The sequence below is a fragment of the Schistocerca americana genome, chromosome 3 (assembly GCF_021461395.2).
Source record: "Schistocerca americana isolate TAMUIC-IGC-003095 chromosome 3, iqSchAmer2.1, whole genome shotgun sequence".
NCBI classification, from domain to species: Eukaryota; Metazoa; Arthropoda; class Insecta; order Orthoptera; family Acrididae; genus Schistocerca; species Schistocerca americana.
Genome location: NC_060121.1, coordinates 925,542,591 through 925,550,388, shown reverse-complemented (window position 1 = coordinate 925,550,388; position 7,798 = coordinate 925,542,591). Strand labels below are relative to the sequence as shown.

At 41.6% G+C, this 7,798-nt stretch overlaps 1 non-coding gene across 1 annotated transcript; it reads left to right on the top strand.

Annotated features, from left to right (window-relative positions):
* Nucleotides 1–358: 358 nt before the first annotated feature.
* Trnat-ugu lies at nt 359–432 on the top strand. The gene has a single exon. It is a non-coding gene; the product is annotated as a tRNA-Thr (tRNA).
* Nucleotides 433–7,798: the final 7,366 nt, after the last annotated feature.

Genomic DNA, 7,798 nt, shown 5'->3' with positions numbered 1-7,798 from the left:
TACGGGTAGATTTATCCTCCAATTGCAATAGTAATTAGCTGTTGACTGGTTCACTATCATGATAAGAGGGAGGATGAATTCTTGTGACAAATAAACTTGTATCTACTAAGATGGTATCTGTTCTTTCGGACATGTCCGAAATATATAGTTAAGGCTCACAGGCCAATTGACCATCTTTTTCTTCTGTGCGAATGCACAAACAGTGCCTGAACTCTTACGGGAATCGGCAACGCGCCGCGAGTAATGAGTATAATGGGCGGGGGCACTACGAATGTAGTGCGGGACAATACATTTGAGAATGTGGGTTTCGCGGGAGGCATGCCAGAGATAAATCCCTGCAGTCGCGCTATCCTCTGTGTCCTCGGTGGCTCAGATGGATAGAGCGTCTGCCATGTAAGCAGGAGATCCCGGGTTCGAGTTCCGGCCGGGGCACACATTTTCATCTCTCCCTGTTGACGTATGTCAACGCCTGTAAGTAGCTAAGGATGTTCATTTCATTGTAAATACAAATAAACTTGGTTGTATTTGAAATGTCCACTCTAACTGGTTTTCATGATCCAATAATTATTTGCGATTGCTGTTGTTCTTTCTCAGACCGGGTTGTATGGAAATGCATCTATTGCATCGCAGTGTGTGAACCAGCGTGGATGTGTTGGGCTAACCTGCATGCCAAATGTTGTCACCAAGTTGACAGATTGGAGGATCATTCTGCAATGATGCAGCATGGCTTTAAAGCAGATGGCCGTAAGGATCTTTTGATTCGTGGGCTCTATACCGCCAGGAAGTAAGTCGAATCTGTTGAAAAAGCAGAAGGGAAAGTTTTAACCCTCCTTATCCGTGAGGACATTCGAGGAAAAGCTCAGTCTTTGAGAGGACTCACGACGCAAGCAGCAGTAGTGGCAAAACAATGGGTACCCTTTCGGGAGAGCGGCGCTTCAAATCCATAACTTTTCCGCTGTTTCAGTGAGGCGATTAAGGCGAAAGTCAGGATGCCTGAGAGGGACAAGGCAGAATTCCGTACCTATTTATGCGCATCCTGATCTATGCTTCGTCCCCTATGTCTTTGTCATAACAAACTTAAATCGGAAAAAAAACGCGAGGAGCCTAATCTGGATGTCTGGACGGGGATTTGAAACATGTTCTTCCCAGTTGCATTCAGTGTGCTGCTAACAGTCGCTTCAAATTTATTTCACTTATATCAGAGTGAGTATTCAAACTTGGGAAAAAAATGTGCCCTGTGAGCCTCCTGCGTATGGTCTTTATTTTAAATTCCCTCTAGTGCACAGTAATACCGGAATATGTCAAACAAGCACTGCAACTGTGCCAGATACAGCTGCTTAAAGTTGTTACTTTCCAGTTCGTTCTGCTCAATACTATAATACTGAATCTCTGGTAATGAGGAACACTAACACAGTTTTACGAATTACGAACTTATATTCTTCTCAAAACACAAAAATGGAGACAGTCACTGCCTTCGTCATACATATCTAATTACGGCTAGTCTCAGCACAGGCTTTCTTCATTTTCCATTATCGTCACACGCTAATCCATCACCGCATCCAACACTGCAATCCAAGGTTAGGCCGGCGCGGTAGACGCGAAACCAAATATCGGCACTAGTAACGTCACTGATCACTTTCGTAATGATACTTCTTCACTTTCCCGGTACTAATCTTTTACATAGGGGTCTAACCACGGCGATGGCGACACCCTTCTCCGTTAAAGACCCTGTATTTCAACAATGGCCTTCACACACACACCATTCCCACTAACCACACAGGCGCAACTCGACACTCGCTCTCTCAACACGCCACAAGCAGTTGTTCGCCCTATCGACCTGTGCCGAGTGTAAAGTTATAGTAAGGGCCTACGGACCCCTTACATCCCCGCCCTAGAAAACTTCTTTGGAGCCTCTGGCGTAAAAGAATCGGCAAAGAAACTAGATATTATTACATCTGAACAAAACACACAGTGTAAATAATTAATGAAATTACAATTTACCAAATAATCCCTCGACTCCGGTAGTGGGCTGCCTCCATAATAATATTCTACAAAAGGTTATTACATCTCACAAACATGGCTTTGTCCAAATCACAATTTTCCATCAACCAGCAATAATCCTCTACAGTCCATATTGAATGTAACACACAACATACAATCAAAATTATTATGTGAACACATGGCATATGAGTTATTATATTACAATTTAGTTGTTACAGATTTTACAGCCATTCTCAAGTAACTGTCGATATGAAATATGAAGCTCTATTTATAATACATCAGAAAATACAATGCAAATAAACATTCCCCTTTTTCAAATGTCCGATTAACAACTAAATGTCCCAAACATGTCTTGCTCAACTACATCATGGAGCTTGAACATCCCATTTGATGATACCTGGCTGTTGAGAAAATACCTTACAACGCCTGTATAATACTGTGGCTAATTTCCTCTTAATCTCCTCATCTAGGTATGTCATTTCCTCCAACTTTTTACTGATCTTATCCTCTTCATATCGACCCTCCCGTGCTAATCTCTCAAAGTACACCAACACTTCTTCTTCTAGTTCCTCTTCCCTGTATACTACTGTGGGTTCCTCTTCATAACACAAACTTATCCCTTTAAATTCTTCCTCTTCTTTTATTGCACTACCCTCAGCAAATTTTAACCTCTTCTCTTCTCCCTTTCTTCCTTTGACCTTGATAGTACCGTCATCAAAATTCACTATCGCTTCAACTTCATTCAACCAATATATTCCTAAAATAATTGATGTGTTCAGTCCAGCCACCACCAAAAATATTGCTTCGTATTCGTCTCCCTCTATCTCGAAGGTAATCAACACTTGATCTTTAATAGGTTTACTCCCTGCACCCAACGCATTCACAATTCTCACTCCACTCACTGGGAAACTGGGCAAGCCAATGTTTGCTTTCAGTACCTGTTCATATTGCCTCTTGGATATTGCACATGATTCACTTCCTGTGTCATCAAATGCCTCAATATTCAGTCCACATAGTTTGATCCCTATCATGGGTAGTATGTGTTCTTTGGGAATCCTACTTCTTTCCTCCAGTAGATCTCCTCTTAGATCTCCACCATTGTCGTGTCTTAGTAGGTTTATTATGGTCCTTGTCGCTCTCACTCCTGACCGGACCTCATCTGGAGTGTCATTCAGTTTTCCGGTCTCTCTGCCTCTTCTATATGCACTGTGTCATTCATTCGCCTATCCCTTCCTCTCTCATGATCTCTCGGTTCTTCACTCCTTCTCCAATCATTTCTCCATTGCCGTTCACCACCATGGTTCCTATACCTATGGCCACCACCACTTCCTCTATAATCAGACGAATTATTAAAATGATTCCTTTGGTCACTACTTCCCTCTCGGTTTTGATCATTAGCTTGGTTGTGTTCCTGTGATTGAACAGATTCCAACTGTTCCAGTATCTCCATCAAGGCCTCCCTATCTTTAATTAGGCTCCCAGATACAGTTTCTTGCATTCTCCGGCTCAATCTTCTTTTTATCGCTGATACCATTATGTCATCACTCAGGGGTTGTTCCAAGGTCTCGTTTAATTCCCACAAATGTTCGGCAAACTCTCTCAACGTTCCTCTTCATGTATTAAGTGACTTGCGGTGTAATAGGTCCTCAAGTACTGCACACTGATGACTTTTGGACCAGTATTTCTTCAAGAATTCCCCTTCAAACTGATCATAATTAGTAATCCCTTCCTTCTTCCTGACTCCCCAAGTGAAGGCCTCACCTTCCATCCTATCTATTGCAAATTGAATCTTGTCTGCGCCTTTGAAATTTGCTGGGAAAACTCCTTTTAACCATTTCATAAATATCATTGGGTGCACCCCTCCTTTTGGTTTCTGCCCTGTATTGTTTTGGATGTACCGACTATTACTGCTCATCAAGGTAACGACTCTAACTTCCCCAACGGTTAAAGTTGCATTGCTAATTCGTTTATCAATTTCTTCTGTCTTGCTCTCCAATTGTTGCACTCCATGTTGTAATTGCCTGACCTCCATTGCGACCCTCTTGTTATCCTCTTCTCGTTGCACAGCTATAGCATTTTTCAGATTGACAGCCAGTTGGTTTTGCCTATCTCCTATCCCCTTAACCACATCATTGCATTGTTTCTGCATCTGCGTCACCTCGGCGATTTGATGATTGCAATTTGTTTCCACTTCGGTGATCCTTTCTTCCAATATCGTGTTCTATGTTTCTTGTTAACTTTCCTTCCATCTTCTCCGCATGTCCCTGGACTTGGTCTATGCTCTTCTGTAGCTTTCTCTCTCGTTGATGTCCATCTTCAGTCGATCTTGTAACTCCTGCATTTCCTTCTTCAGATTATATTCTATCTTCATTTGCGATGTTTTGATTTCTTGTGCTAGAGTTTCCTTAAATGATTTTTCTAAGCTTTCTTTTGTTTCTTGTAAATCTTCCTTTAATGATTTGAGAAACATTTCTTCCCTTTCTTTAGTTTCTTGTAAACCTTCCTTTAATGATTTGCAGAATATTTCTTCCCTTTCTCTAGTTTCTTGTAAACCTTCCTCTAATATTTTGCGGAATATTTCTTCCCTTTGTCTAGTTTCTTGTAAACCTTCCTTTAATGATTTGCGGAATATTTCTTCCCTTTCTCTAGTTTCTTCTAATTTCTCTTTTGTTGCCTTGGTTTCCTTTAGCGAGTCTGCTAACATCGACCGTATATCCTCACCCTCTGAAACTGGCTTATCTCTCGTCGTTTGTCCCAGTGTCTCGGGGTAACTAGTTGAATGTGATAATGGGCTTTCTAATGACAATCCATAATCACTGATTCCTGAATCATCTCTGTCTTCCTGTCCTATCTCTTTCCTTTCAGCTACTGCCTCACAAACCTGCTTATCTTCAGTAGACATGTTTGGTTTATTCTTAATGCACAAGCAAGTAATATAAAATAACCTCTTGTAACCCAAAACACTCCTAATTACCACTAAACAAATAAAACAGTAACTGCAGTATCTTCAGTTAACCCCAAAATAGATACAATACGTATGAGTACTGAACATAACGACTCTCAAAACCTAATAAATTCAAATATCAATTTTCACACACTCAGTTTATGTAAAATGTTTTAAATAAGACAAATCATACCATTCATTTAATCTATAAATGTAAAATCTCCAAAAACAATTAGCATATCTGTATAATCACCATTTAGACAGTGCAGTATGCATAAATAAGCATGCTATATTTCAGGGTATGTTTCGTATAATTCTCTGAAATTACTGTAATTGGGCCACTTGTCCTAAGGCAAAACAGAGTTTGAAACTGTTTATTTATTGTGAAGATAGTATATTGCAATTTAATGTTATGCTAACCAGTTGTCTTCACTCACCAACTGATGTTACCATGAGTCACGATGTTTTGACGTTTGAAGTGGGCGTGGCGCTTTTGTGACGCACCGCTGTACTGCTGCCAGAGTCGCGCTGAAGATCTGTGGTGAGTCGTCGTAGTTCTCAGTCGGCCGCTCCGTGGCGCTGCAGGCGGGCGTAGTTTGTAGTTCGGCTGCTAGATGCCGGGTTGGCGCTCGGTGTCTCAAAGTCGCGCTGGTAGCTGTCCAGTGTAGTGCGTGTGCGTCTGACCTACTCCTTGCACAGGTAGTTGAGATGATGTGTGATCACCTCGCAGATCGAAGATCTTTGGCGCAGCTGCTGCACGGGTCTGCGTGACGTCATTCAACAATTGCGTCGCCACATAAATTGTCGCCTGCATAACAGTTTATGGGTCCACATGAATTTGCTCGATTTTCGTCATTCAAAAAGCAATTTCGGTCACAACATTACTATTAAACACTTCTTTAAAAGCTTTCGTGACGAATTCTTGGCTCGTTTTGTTGTGGTAATCTTCACACGTGTCTTTCTTTGGTGTTCACTTTTCACAGTTTTTCGCGCGGATTTACGCGTTTGCACATTATAACACAGTTTATCGACACTACTACTCTTATCTAATATGGTGAAGAAACAGTTTATTCACAATCGTATTTCAACAATGGCCTTCACACACACACACCATTCCCGCTAACCACACAGGCGCAACTCGACACTCGCTCTCTCAACACGCCACAATCGATTGTTCGCCCTATCGACCTGTGCCGAGTGCAAAGTTATAGTAAGGGCCTACGGACCCCTTACAACTCGCAGGGAGAACTATGTAGCCAAACCACAGGATTTAAAGTTCACTGTTAGTTTATTCAGATGAAACACAAGTTACTTCAGTTTGTGGCCTTATTCAGGCATGTATTTAATTGCAGCAAGCAACAAGAGACTAATCAACCGAGCTAACAGAGCAAGCCGAATATCCACACACACTGACAAACATAAGCCAAAGCCAGCGCACCCAAATTACTCAAACCGAATAAAATACCTACATTTCAATAAGTACATTCAAGACTATATACAATAATCAGCTCAATATTGCAAGGTTCAGTCAATGAAAGCTATACTAGCACTCACTGTCCAATCTAAGTTCTGAAACTGTTCCATTAAAATTTTAATAACAGGGTAAGACCACCAAATCGATGTCATATTTTAAGGACTAAAAGGCACACTTGCAAGATGCCAACCCCAGCAGTCGCTCCAGCGCGAAAGTTTGGACTATAATTGCTATAACAGGCAGTTGTGATCTGCTGAATGTACGGATTTTCAACCTCACGAGCACCGGTCGTTGCTCCACCTCTCTGCAGCCGCTGAACGCTTGTGCGCGAAGTACTGTCACAACCAGAGGCCACCTCTTTGTGCCATATTGACGAAGGAAAGAGCAGAGGGTCACTCCTGCCTAACGTTTTACAAGGAAAGAGAGTCCAGTACATCAACCTTACGCGCTTATATATTTCAGGGAATTACATTTTACCTGGAAAAATCAAGGAAACCTCAGGCATTTGAGAACATTTATCGTGGAGAACAGTGGTTTTTCTTAGTACTTTAAAATGAAGGTAAACAGCCTCGAGCGCAAGAAACCTTTTTTTTTGTGGTTACCGGTTTCGGTCTCTTTCTGACCATCTTTAGACCTCACACCATGATGGTGGGCGGTGGCGGTTAACGGAGCAAGCGTTACTAACTCCATGATCGTCAACTGCCACGCCTACCATCATGGTACGAGTTCTGAAGTTGGTCACAAACTGACCAACACCGGTAACCAAAAAAATAGGTTTCTTGCGGTCGGGGCTGTTTATGTTCATTTTAAATCTGAGGGAATTTCATAAAATCTCAGGAAATATCATAAAATCTCAGGGAATTCTGGGAAAAAAAGAAATTCCTCCTTCCTTACTCTCACAAAGTATGTATATGCACAGAAACATAATTAAATAGAATTACACACATAAAAAAGGCCGGCCGGAGTGGCCGATTGGTTCTAGGCGCTTCAGTCTGGAACCGCGCGACCGCTACGGTCGCAGGTTCGAATCCTGCCTCGGGCATGGATGTGTGTGTCGTCCTTAGGTTAGTTAGGTTTAAGTAGTTCTAAGTTCTAGGGGACTGATGACCTCAGATGTTAAGTCCCATAGTGTTCAGAGCCATTTGAACCATTTTTGAACGCATACAAAAATAAATAAATAGAAAAGGTTGTAGGTCAAAGACAAAGTAGTGGAAAGGTTATGTCGGCAACACTACAAAACACAAACCACAACACATACTTAAAATTTCCCGATGTAAGCGAGAAATCAAGCGAAAATCACTGTAAGTACAAATCAACATATTTCTAACGATCAGTTTTTCGATCTAGAAGCAAATCCAAATGTAAACAATTTAATTACA